The sequence below is a fragment of the Terrapene carolina genome, unplaced genomic scaffold (genome assembly GCF_002925995.2).
Source record: "Terrapene carolina triunguis isolate 2854851 unplaced genomic scaffold, T_m_triunguis-2.0 Scaffold67, whole genome shotgun sequence".
Lineage (NCBI taxonomy): Eukaryota > Metazoa > Chordata > Testudines > Emydidae > Terrapene > Terrapene triunguis.
This window is the reverse complement of record NW_020664418.1, coordinates 10,719,400-10,733,117: the sequence shown is the minus strand read 5'-3', so window position 1 is coordinate 10,733,117 and position 13,718 is coordinate 10,719,400. Positions and strand designations below refer to the sequence as shown.

The 13,718-nt window shown below is 42.1% G+C and overlaps 1 protein-coding gene across 3 annotated transcripts in view; it reads left to right on the top strand.

Moving 5' to 3' along the window:
- The window catches only part of CSNK1G1 (casein kinase 1 gamma 1), a 307,364-nt gene that overhangs the window by 56,937 nt on the left and 236,709 nt on the right, over positions 1-13,718 (top strand). The window lies entirely within an intron of this gene.

Below are 13,718 nucleotides of genomic sequence, written 5' to 3'. Positions count from 1 at the left end.
TCTTTTACCATCCTTTTCAAATGCAGTTCCGGTATCCACAGAATTCCAGTACTGGTCTCATCAGTCCGATGTATATGGATAAAATCACTCTTCTACTCCTTCTCTGTTTATATATCCAAGGATCTCATTAGCCCTTTTTACCACAATGTAGTCCTGAGTTTTTTACCACTCTGACCTCTAAATCCTTTCAAGTTACTGCTTTTCAGGATACAGTCTCCCATTATGTTAGTATGGCCTGCATTCTTTGTTTCTAGATGTATGACCTTACCAAGCACTCCCAGATCACTCTGTATGAGTACCCTGTCCTCATTGCTTAATAATTTAATATTAGTACAGTTATGTATGTACACCAGTCCTAAGTACCTTTTCCCACATGCCCTCTTAAAAGGTGAGCTAGCAGAGTAACATCTCCCCGAAGCCCTCTCTAGGGAAGTTTTAACCCATTTTCTCAAGTAATCTTTCTACATGAAGTGCCTCTGTTTAATTCTCATACAGTTGTGTCCCCTAATTCCCCTGAGTCTACTTTCATGCTGCCTCAGTCTTCCTTTGTATACTGTCAACTATCTCTCAATTAAAATCTCTGCTTAAAGTCCACTTCTTTTTGACAGACCACCATAGAGAAACTTATAAGTTTAAACTATTATTACTATAAACATCTATTGCTTTGCATATATTTACACCTTCTGCTCACTGTGGGGAAAACTGCACTCTACAGCATAACTTTTATCAGAGTTAAAAAAAATCATGGTGAGAAGTAAACTCATAAGCTCCTTGGAGTAAGGACTGTCTGTTTGCCTGTAAAGCTCTTTGTATAACTTTATAAACCCTGTTCATACAAGCTTGTCATGTTTCTAGTTCTTATGCTTCATGCCTCTCCTTTTCTTTCTACTAGTTTTTATTATTATTGTTTGCACTGTCATAATGTGCATTTTAAATAGGCTTGTCTCAAGTTTATAGCACAAACCGACTGTGGACTGTGTGAAGCCCATAGCTGTGGGGAAATTACCCAGATAGCTAGGAAAAAATTAATCATGTCCCCCTAAAATATCTTGTAGTTTCCTAAGTGGAAATGTCGTGTGAGAAATCACTTCAGCTTGTTCTCCTGTATCTACATACAGAAATATGGTTTCTTTTGTTTCTCAAATGGAGCTATTCAGCTCTAAAAAGCAACAGAGGGTCCTATGGCACCTTTAAGACTAGCAGAAGTATTGGGAGCATAAGCTTTCGTGGGTAAGAACCTCACTTCTTCAGATGCAAGTAATGGAAATTTCCAGAGGCAGGTATAAATCAGTGTGGAGATAACGAGGTTAGTTCAATCAGGGAGGGTGAGGTGCTCTGCTAGCAGTTGAGGTGTGAACACCAAGGGAGGAGAAACTGCTTCTGTAGTTGGATAGCCATTTACAGTCTTTGTTTAATCCTGATCTGATGGTGTCTATGGGCACCTGCATGGCCCCACAATATGCCAACATTTTTATGGCTGACCTGGAACAACGCTTCCTCAGCTCTCGTCCACTCAGACCCCTTCTCTACCTACGCTACTTTGATGACATCTTCATCATCTGGACCCATGGGAAGGAGACCCTGGAAGAATTCCACCATGATTTCAACAGCTTTCACCCCACCATCAACCTCAGCCTGGACCAATCTACACGGGAGGTCCACTTCCTAGACACCACAGTACAAATAAGCGATGTCCACGTTAACACCACCCTATACCGAAAACCCACCGACCGCTACGCCTACCTTCATGCCTCCAGCTTCCACCCCGGACACACCACACAATCCATCGTCTACAGCCAAGCGCTGAGGTACAACCGCATCTGCTCCAACCCCTCAGACAGAGACCAACACCTACAAGATCTTCACCAAACATTCGCAAAACTACGATACCCACACAAGGAAATAAAGAAACAAATCAACAGAGCCAGACGTGTACCCAGAAGCCTCCTGCTACAAGACAGGCCCAAAAAAGAAACCAACAGAACTCCACTGGCCATCACCTATAGTCCTCAGCTTAAACCTCTCCAACGCATCATCAGTGATCTACAACCCATCCTGGACAATGATCCCTCACTTTCACAGACCTTGGGAGGCAGCCCAGTCCTCGTTCACAGACAACCCGCCAACCTTAAGCATATTCTCACCAGCAACAACGCACCGCACCATAACAACTCTAACTCAGGAACCAACCCATGCAACAAACCTCGATGCCAACTCTGCCCACATATCTACACCAGCAACACCATCACAGGACCTAACCAGATCAGCTACAACATCACTGGCTCATTCACCTGCATGTCCACCAACGTTATATATGCCATCATGTGCCAGCAATGCCCCTCTGCTATGTACATTGGCCAAACTGGACAGTCACTACGCAAGAGGATAAATGGACACAAGTCAGATATCAGGAATGGCAATATACAAAAACCTGTAGGAGAACACTTCAACCTCCCTGGCCACACAATAGCAGATGTAAAGGTAGCCATCTTACAGCAAAAAAACTTCAGGACCAGACTCCAAAGAGAAACTGCTGAGCTCCAGTTCATTTGCAAATTTGACACCATCAGATCAGGATTAAACAAAGACTGTGAATGGCTATCCAACTACAGAAGCAGTTTCTCCTCCCTTGGTGTTCACACCTCAACTGCTAGCAGAGCACCTCACCCTCCCTGATTGAACTAACCTCGTTATCTCCATACTGATTTATACCTGCCTCTGGAAATTTCCATTACTTGCATCTGAAGAAGTGAGGTTCTTACCCACGAAAGCTTATGCTCCCAATACTTCTGTTAGTCTTAAAGGTGCCACAGGACCCTCTGTTGCTTTTTACAGATTCTGACTAACGGCTACCCCTCTGATATTCAGCTCTAAGTTAACTCATATTGTCTATTTAGATCAATGGTCTCAAGCCCTTAGTTTGGAAATTAACAATCCAGATGGACAAGCACAACTGGAAGCCTGACCCTAAATTACTGGAATTCGGTGCAAAAGATGGTTCTCCATGTAATCATGCACAAAAAATTAGGGAGATAGGGATTTCTGATTCATGACCGACAACAAAGATCAGGAACAGTTTCTTACAACAGCACAGTGCAAGAAAGATTTGGTCCTGGAATTTGAGGAAACAGGGGTACTTTAATGTTCTGTAACTCAAGCAGAGAGATTCCTCTTTAGGGAGGCAATATATAGCTTTATTGGTAACATAGTAGGGAGGGAGGAGCTTATCAGCTAGAACTGCCTTTCCCACTGGTGGCATGAATCATTTTAGCAGGACTTTGACACTGATAGCAAGTGTGGAAGACTGCTCTTATTAAGAAAACAGTGCATGCTGGGAAATACCTCTTAAAGATGTGGCAGTATTTTAGACTCTAAAAGCTGCCATATGGCTCCTCCTACTTTAGAGTAACCTGTTTTGTTCAAGTTGAATTTGTAGGGTAGGACTCAAGGAGTTGCGGGGCATCTGCCCAGGGTGGAAATTGAAACTCTTCTCCTTCTTAAGAGCTAAACTTATAGCTTATACTGGTTATCCGAGAAAAATAAGCTATAACAGCAAAACCACCCTTATGCTGGTATAATGCATCTACACTGCCGCTTTTGCTGATATAATAACGTTGCACCTCCCTCCAACTGAGAATACTACATGGCAAAAGTATCTAATGTAGATCCATCTATAGTAATTTCTCTGTTTGTTGGGGGGAGTGTACTGAAACAAGACCTCGTATAGTCAACTTCACTTTTCTGCAATCAAATAGGAAAATCTTTGCTTTAAGCAGAATTGATTCTCAAACTTATATAGATTCAAACGTGTGCTCGCATCAGTTTGTTTAAAGAGCGTGCTGATCTGAGTCTGCTAGTCAGACATTCAGCTTTTCTCACATGTGGCCACTGTGGTCATATGTGGCCACCAGCAGATTTTTTTTGTAGCAGCCTCCAAAGCATGGGCGGAGGTTGGGATGGGGGAGCAGCAGCCCCTCCCTGCAGTGCCCAGCTGTTGCCCCTGAATAGCTATTACCAAAGACAGCAAGATGCACCGCTTTGGTGTTTGTGCTGGCACTGCAGGGATCGGTGCCCTGCACTGCGCAGCCTCCTCAGAAGCTCTGGGCAGCACCTCTGGAGATACATGGGGCCAGTGTGTGCAGCGCTGGAGGTGGCTCTTCTCAGTGGAGGTGGTTGCGGCATTTGGTCGCTGGGGCACTTCCCTGTGCAGTTCTCCCTCTCCCGCCCAGGCAGGGTAAGGGGAGCGTGGGGTTCCGCAGGTGGCCAGTGAGTTCCTAACCTACCTTCCACAGGGTGGGCAGCCAGGGGAGGCATGGACAGAGACTGTTTGTCAGAGAGGCCATCAAAAATTTGTTGGGAGAAGTTTAATGAATGTTTTGATGTTAAATTAAACTTCCTCCACAGTCCATTTAATTCTCAATAGAAAAACCATTAACCCTCTCCTCACCCCCCCAAAAAGCTTTTTTCCCATCATTCTGGACTCCGATTTGCTTAAATCAAACTCTTTGTATGTTGGTATCTGTTCCATTGTGGTCAAAAGTTTAGTTTCTTTGGCTTCAGGTGTCAGATTTGTAGCAAAATAGGACTTCAAATAATTTGTACCAAGATCTTACGAAGAATGTTAACAATAAAAACTGCAGCCTGTTATTCAACAAAGCTTAAATGAATGGAGGAAATAGGCAACTATTTCCTATTATGTAAAAGGTTCTCTTGGTAAAGTTCAAGATAATGCCATTTATAACTTCTAAACTTTATCTGCTTCCCTAGACTGTAGAACTCTAGGATTTAATCCAATGAGAGAAAAACGTTAAGGAGCTTCTATATCTGGAAGAATTAACTGTGAATCAAACAGCCTGCTTCAACATTTAAAACACTGAAATTCTTTCTTCTGGTTTTCTAGTCTATATATTGTAATTATCTCTTGATCCTGTCATGTTTAGCCATAAAGATGAGTTTTAAGAGAGCTTGTTTTATGCCCCGAATATCAAGTAAGCATAGGTATGTAACTTACGTAAAAGAAATGTCATGAGTTTGCTGTGTCACCTCTAAACCAATTACTCCATATGAGCAGCTATTGTGACCTTTACCTGGTATGTTTACTCTTTAACACTTTATTTATAGCATGTACAAACTTCACCCTTTGATTACCTTTTTGAAGATCAAGATCTTTGTATTTATGGTAGCTTCCCAGTATTGTTTCCATCTTTATGCGTGAAAAGTTGCTTTAAAGGAAACAGAGGGATCATTACACAGCTAAATGTACTCTGCACTATAAATACAACTGAACCAGGGTTTTCCTCTGAGACAGCTCAATTTGTAGTGTAAATGGGACAAGTACCTTTCCTAACTTAGACAAGCCCTAAGACAGGTATAGTCAATTACTTTTTGTCAAGGTCCAAATTTCTTGGTCAAGGTCCAGACTCCAGAGAAATATTTTTCACATCGCAGTAACAATAGTGATGATGATAATAAGACAAGTCTACACTGCAAAATTAAGTTGATCTAAGTTAAGTTGCTGTTCAGCTAGTGCAGTAATTACAGTAACTCCTCACTTAGTCATTCCGGTTAACGTTGTTTCGTTGCTGATCAATTAGAGAACATGCTCATTTAAAGTTGCACAATGCTCTCTTATAACGTTTGGCAGCCACCTGCTTTGTCCACTGTTTGCAGAAAGAGCAGCCCGTTGGAGCTAGCTGGTGGGGACTTGGAACCAGGGAGGACCAGCAGCCCCCCATCAGCTCCTCGCTCCCTTAAGTTCCCTGTGAGGCAGCCACCCAGCAGGCTATCAATTGCCAGCAGTTCAGCTGTCCCTCCCCCCACTGCCATGTGCTGCTCCTGCCCTGTGCTTTGGAGCTGCTCCCCGGAGCCTCTTGCTTGCTGTGCTGGGGGGGGAAGAGGGTGGCAAATATCAGGGTGTTCCCCTTCCCCCTGCTCCTGCCCTCTGCTTACCCCATCCCCATAGAGCAGGGGAGAGGGAGGAGGGACACAACAAGGCTCAGGACCAGGACGGAGGGAGCTTGCTGGCAGCAGCTGCTGTCTCAACTTGCTGATCTACTTAAAAAGGCAATGTACTTAGAGTGGTATCAGAGTACTTAAAGGGGCAATGCACATCTCTCACACACAGGGTGTGTCTCTCTGTCTGCCGTGCTGTCACCCCTCCCTCCATTTCTGCTGCCTTGTAGAGTGTGAGGCTATATTAACAACAATGTGTTAACCTTTGAAATATTCCACCCTCTGGCTCCACCACTTCAACCAAACTTCACAATCATTGCTGTGTACAGTATTAAATTGTTTGTTTTAAAACGTATACTGTGTGTGTGTGTGTGTGTGTGTGTGTGTGTGTGTGTATATATGTGTATATATATATATATATATATATATATATATATATATATAGTCTTTTTTCTGGTGGAAAAAAATTTCCCTGGAACCTAACCCCCCTGTTTACATTAATTCTTATGGGAAAATTGGATTCGCTTAACATCGTTTTGCTTAAAGGTGCATTTTTCAGGAACATAACTACAACGTTAAGCGAGGAGTTACTGTACTGTGGAGAGCACAGACCACTGGCTGCATGGAGGTGGGAGATCACTCTGCAGCCTCCCCTCTTCCCCCCTCCTGGACATGGATTTGATGGTGAGGCTGCACCCGACTCTGACACAGTGCAATGGCCGGGCCTGCCTCAGAAACACTCTGAGGCCCTGCCCCTCTGCACCAGGCATGCCAGGTATAGGAAAGCATGCTCAGCATTGCAGGATCCTAGTGTGGGGGCATCCAGGTGTGAGGCGAGGGGGTTCCTGGTGGGGCAATCTGGGTGCGGGCGGCTCAGTGGGGGTTCCAGGTGCGGGTAGGATATGGATGCACAGGGGGGCTCATTGTGGAGTTCTGGATGCAGGGGCAATGGGACTCTGCAGGGGGTCTAGGTGAAGGTGGTTGGGTCTTGGCGGGGGGGGTCTGGATGTGGGGTTTTTTATGGGGGATCCAGATGCAGCTGGTTGGGGCTTGGTGGGGGGTGGAGTGTGGCTCGGGGGGGGGGGCAGGCTCAGAAGGGGGGTCTGGATATGGGGGATCCAGATGCGCAGAGGTTGGGTGGACGGGGGAGCAGAAAGCAGATGGGGGCAGAGCTTCCTGCAGATGGGGGAGGTTTCTGGGGGCGAGTCTGACTTGGCATCTGAAATGATGCGCCTGCGCTGCTGGGCAGGGGTGAGAGACTGCTCTTGTGGCTTCCCTTTACTTCCCCCTCAGAAAGTTATTTTTCTTTGGGTAGGCAATTCTGTGGCCTTGGAGTGGCGCAGAATTCCCGCAAGAGTAATGTATGTTTGAGGCTGGGGAATTATGGTGAACTTGAAGCAATACTCTTTATTTTCCAGCTCTCTGTATTGGTCCCATGTCTACTATCTCTCTCTTATGCTTCTGGGCATCTGTCAAATAAACATCTAACTGCAAATACTCATGGCCTTGTTCAATACCATTTTGATAATGTTGGCAGGGCCCCCACAAGTCAGGTACCCAAGGAACTGGGTACAGAGACTGAGCCCATGGTGCATTCATCCAAGGGGACTGAAAACTTCCTGTATTCAGAACAAAAACTGGAGGTGTGGTAAATAATTAATAGGATGAGTCACTGACTCACAGTGATCTGGATTGTTTGGTAAGCTTGGTGCAAGCAAACAATATGTATTTTAATACTGCTAAATATAAATGTATACAGGTAGGAACAAATAATATAGGCCACTCTATCCACAATGACCCCCAAATCTTTCAGAGTCGCTGATTCCCAGGATAATCAGCTGAACATTAGCACCCAATGTTATGCTGTGGCCCAAAGAGCTAATGTGATCCCTTAAACAAGGGAATCTAGAGTAGGAGTTAGACCAGTGGTTTTCAACCTTTTTTTTCATTTGTGGACCCCTAAACATTTCAAAGGGGGTGCGGACCCCTTTGGAAATCTTAGACATAGTTTGTGGACCATGGGTTAAAAACCACTGAGATAGAGGTTATTTTACCTCTGTATTTGGCATTGGTGCCACCGTTGTTTGACTACTGTGTGCGGTTCTGGTGCCCACAATTCAAGAAGGATGTTGATAAATTGGAGAGGGTTTGGAGAAGAGCCATGAGAATAATTAAAGGATTAGAAAACATGCCTTCTAGTGATAGACTCAAAATGCTCCATCTATATAGTTTAACAAAGAGAAGCTCAAGGAGTGACTTGGTTACAGTCTGTAAGTACCTACATGGGGAACAAATTTTTGATCATTAGTTTTTTAATCTAGTAGAGAAAGGTATAACGCTATCCAATGGCTAGAAGTTAAAAGCTAGACAAATTCAGACTGGAAATAGTGTACATTTTTGATAGTGAAGGTAGTTAATCATTAATACAATTTACCAAGTGTCATGGTGGATTCTCTATCACTGACCATTTAAATCAAGATCGGATGTTTTTCTAAAAAATTGGTGCTAGGAATTATTTTGAGGAAGTTTTCTGTCCTGTGTTATACAGGAGGTACTATGGCCTGTGTTGTGCAGAGTACAATGGTTTCTTCTGGTCTTGGAATCTATGAAACCTATTATGAAATCCTGGCCCAATCCATTGAAGCCAATGGAAGCTTTGCCATTGAGTTAAGGGTTGGGGGACAAGATTTCACCTCAGGTTTAAGAGTACTCCAATCTGCTTTCTTTGAATGCCCTGTAATGTTGTTGCTACCATGATCTACAGTTGTAGATTGCTTTCTTTCTAACTTTTTTAAAATAAAAATATATACATAAGCGTCTCAAAATGTATTAAGTTTGCTACCTAATCTTAGCTATACTTGAAACTTTAAATTATATATAATATGAATGCTTAAAATATAAAAATCCAACTAGTTAATGAAAAATTAAAATAAACAATGGAAGCAAAATTCAGAGGATGGGGAGGGAACAACTAGGTAGAGAGGAGGTGGAGGTGAGGCTCATGAATTTAATAGGATTATTCCGATACTTCCAGGAAAGCACTCCATATCTCTGAGAATTTTTCATGGGTATTTGTTATGGCACACAATTCTCTCCATGATGGCCAGGCTTATGATGTCTGTGCGCCAGTCTTCGATTGTTGGTCACTTTTTGGATTTCCATTTTTGTAGTGCTGATCTTTTAGCAATTATTAGTGCTCCATTTAGCCAAAGTTTTTCAAATTTGGTCAGCTTCCAGTTAACAGCTACTAGGTTTAAAATTACATGTTTCATTTGTAACAGTTTTATTTGGTAGTGAAAAAATTAATCCTGCAATTTAAGTTCTGCCCAAAACATGTGGGTATAGGATCATTCCCAGAGCATATGTGTTAAGTTAGAATCAGAGCACCAACATTTGTCTGATTTAGCTGTGCCTGTTTTGAACAGTCAGAGAAGTGTCCAATGCATTCTTCATATGATTTTCTGTTGAATTAATCTTAAATAGAGGGCCAAGGAACAGTTCAAAGCACTGGCTAAAATTTGTTTCCATTGATTATCAGAGAATGATTGGCCTAGTTCCTCCTCCCAGTTCTTTTTAGGCAATCCATGTTTAATTCAAATTTGCTGGCCAAGTGTGCATTTAGTATTGCCATAGATCTGGCAATCTGAGTAATATTTGGAGAAATGAAAGCAGTTCAAGTGGGTCAGGGTAGTGAAGGTATCAGGACCAGACAGATGGGAAATGGCATGTTTAAGTTGGATGTATTGTCACTCCTTTTTAGTCTCTAGATTGAACCTTTCTTTTAATATTGTAAAAGGGAGGAAGGTATCATTTTTAATGAATTGATAGTCAAAATCCCTTTCTTAATCCAGTCTGCCCAAATGATGGTGTTGCCTGCTATACAGAGTTTCATGTTACCCCAGCTAGAGGTCTTGGTATGTAGAAGGGGGTGATTTTTTAAAATTAAGTAGATATTGTGTGCCAAGTATTTTTGGCTTCTACAATATTGGTAATTCTTCATTAGGGAAATGGTAATAATCTGAGTGCAGAGTATTGGAAAGAGGTAAAGGAGCAACAAATTCTGCTTCTAGATGGAGTCAGTGGGTATGTCTACACTACAGGATTAATCCGAATTTAGATAATTCGAATTTGGGAACAGGTTGTATAAATTCGATTGTGCGCGGCCACACTAAGCACCTTAATTTGGTTTTAAACCACATTAATTCGGTGGTGTGCGGCCACACTAACCCTAATTCGAATTAACAAAATCGATTTAGGCTCTACTCCGTTCGTCGAGGTGGAGTACAGAAATCGATTTAAAGGGCCCTTTAATTCGAATTAACTGGCTCTGTAGTGTGGACGGGTGAAGGGTTAATTCGGATTAAGGCAGCTAAATCCGAATTAAAGTCCTAGTGTAGACCAGGCCAGTCTCTACTGATGGGCTCTACAGCACAAGGGAATGAGCTGCTATGTTGCTTGGCTAAGAATTATTGACTGATAGTTTAAAGTTGGGAAATCTAAAACCAACTGTTCTGACATGGAGCTATAATCTTTTTAAGGAAAATCTGGACTTGTTACCAGCACCCCACAAGAAGGACCTGAACATGTTGATTTTTGGTAAAATAAAAGGGAGAGGAATATGAATAGGGAGGGAATTCAGAATAAAAAGGATCCTGGGAAGGACATTGATTTTATTTATTTTTCCCCAAAGGGGGAGGGGGACATAGTGCCTGCCATCTTTTTAAATCCTTTGCTAACTGCATGATTAATAGTCAAGGTTAACCTAGCCCCATATTTTTCAATTCCTTAGGGAAGAGAATGCCAAGATATCTGAGGTTAGTCTTTTGCCATCCTAATGTCCCTATAGGAAAGCTGCTGCCAGCTAAATCCAACGAGATCTTCATTGCTTCCAATTTATCAGTTTATCTTATAGCCAGATAATTCGCCAAATTTATATATTGTTTGTAAGATATTTGAATAGATTGAACTGGATTTTTAACAAATAGGAGGATGTCCTCCTACACACAGAAGGATTTTTTTGTCTCCTGAGTCCCTGATTTGATCCCTTGAGTACTTTGGTGTTCATTAATTAGTATTGCTAGTGATTCTAATGCTGTATTGAACAGGAGCGGTGGGAGAGAGGGAATCTTTCTAGTTCCCCAAAACAAATCAAGTGGGGGGGATGTTGTGCTATTTCTTAGGGATTTGTATTTAACAGCTTTATTCGGGGGGGGGGGGGCGGGGGAAAGGATTTCTCCAACCCAAATTTATCCAGAGTAAGAAATAAATGTTGCCAACTCTGTCAAAGGCCTTCTCTACATCGAGTGAAGTGATTGCATGGGAATTTCTAGAATGGAATCCCATAACATTAATCAACTGACACATGTATCTGAACCTTGCCTTTTTAATAAATCCCACCTGATTGGGGGAAACCATATTGCTGATTACTTTTTCAAGCTTCTTAGTCAATATTTTTGAAAGTATTTTTATATCAGTTGTGCTTAGAGGTGGTTTTATAGCTATTACACTTTTCTGTATCCTTACCCAGTTTTAGTAGTACTGTAATTAGGGTTTCCATCTTAGGAGGAGGTAATGTACCTGTCTTTAAGGCATCTTCATGAATGTATAACCATTTAGGAACCAGAATTTCTTTGAGACTTTCCTAGAATCCTTTCAGGAGGCCATCAGGGCCTTTTCCAGACTTGTTTCCTCTATGGCCTGATTATTTCCTCTTATTCCAAGGGAGAGGTCAGCTGGCCTGCTGCTCTTCTGAGGTTGAGTTTTAACAAAATTTATTCCGTTCTACTGAGTCAAGTGGTGAATCATGATTGTTAAGAGCCTGGTAGAATTTCAAAAATTGATCACTGATCTTTTTTACATTAGTAATAACCTGCCTTTGTACCGATTTAGAACATCGTTCACTAATTTAGGGTGTGAAACCCCCCCCCCCCCCGAGCAACGCAACTTGCATCGACTTAAAACTGTGTCCACACCGCACTATATTGGCGGGAGATACTCTTCCACTGACATAGCTTCTGCCTCTCATTGAGGTGGAGTAATTATGTTGACAGGAGAGTGCACTCCCGCTCGGATAGCGCATCTTCACCACATGCATTACAGTGGCACAGCTGCGCCAATGTAACGCGGTAGTGTAAACTAGCCCTAACAATGGCCGTACTATGTCAAACCAATGATCCATCTAGCCCAGTATCCAATCTTCCAACAGTGGCCAGTGCCAGATGCTTTAGAGAGAATGAACAGAACAGGGCAGTTATTGAGTAATCCATCCCCTGTCGTCCAGTCCCTGCCTCTGGCAGCCAGAGGCTTCAGGGACCCAGAGCATGGACTTGCGTCCCTGACCATCCTGGTTAATAGCCATTGATCCATGAGAGGACCTTCCCTCCTATCCCATGACTGTTTACTGTGCTTAAGAGCCTTTGGTGAGGGAGCTTGTCAAAGGCTTTCTGAAAGTCCAAGTACCCTATGTCCACTGGATCACCCTTGTCCACATGCTTGTTTGACATGCTCGAAGAATTTTAATAGATTGGTTAGACATGATTTCCCTTTACAAAAGTACAGTTGACTCTCTCCCAACATATTGTGTTCATCTGTGTCTGATAATTCTGTTCTTTACTATAGTTTCAACCAGTTTGCTTGGTACTGAAATTAGGCTTGTTGGCCTGTAATTGCCAGGATTACCTCGAGTTTAAAAAAAAAAAAAAAAAAATTGGCGTCACATTAGTTACCCTCCAGTCATCTGTTACAGAAGCTGATTTAAGTTAGTAACTACCACAGTTAAATGTTCTGTAATTTTCTATTTGCGTTCTAATCAAATTTCAGTGATACTATTTGGGACCTTTGACCTCTCACTTTTAATTTGTATGCAAGACTTTTCCCTGCTCTTTACCCTAATTCCCAGTATGTTCGAGTCTAAAAAGAGCAAATTCGGCTTGTACTGAAATCCGTCTATTTACTTCACACGGAAGATTGATTAACTTTTTAAGATTTCTGTGGGAGGGGTAGTTTGCACATTCTAAATTAATAGCTTTAAGTTGTTCAGTTAATTCCAGCAACTGAGCTTGGTTAGTCTTTCTATCAGCAGACTAGGAAATGATCCTCCCTCTAATAAAAGCTTTTAATGTATCCCATAGGGTAGATTGGGATCTCTGTATCGCTTGTTTCAAGCTGAAAAACTGAACTTCTGTGACATAGTTTTGAAAATATTTCTTTTAAAATAGAGGAGTTCAGTGTCCATCTCTGACATGTTCAACCTGTTTCTGGAGGGGAAAATTGTTGCATCACTGGTGCATGATCAGAGATTGTGGTAGACTTGATGTCATTATTAAGCACTAAATCCAACAGATTCAGAGAAATGAGGAAGAAATCTATTTGTGATTATGTGGAAGGGGGAGGAATTAAAATCCTTCTTTGTAGGGTTCTGCAACCGCCATACGTATGTTAAGCATATTTCTTCAATATCTTTTATAACATGCTTAGTATGTGATTGTGTATTTTGGGGCCAGCCTGTGTTGTCTAAAAAGGGCCCAACACCTCATTAAAATCTCCTGCTAGGATTGATTCTAGTGGGATATTAATTAATTTGGAAAAAACTTGGATCATCTTTATCGGATCTCTCTATATATTAATCAGGGTATATACAGAGTTAGATCTTAGCCTTCGCCAAAAAAAATCTACCTTCCTCATCTTTATTTACATATTTTCTTTTGTGAAACAATATTGCTACACCTCTGAGTGCAGAGAATGAATTGTTGAAAACCTTTTCCCCC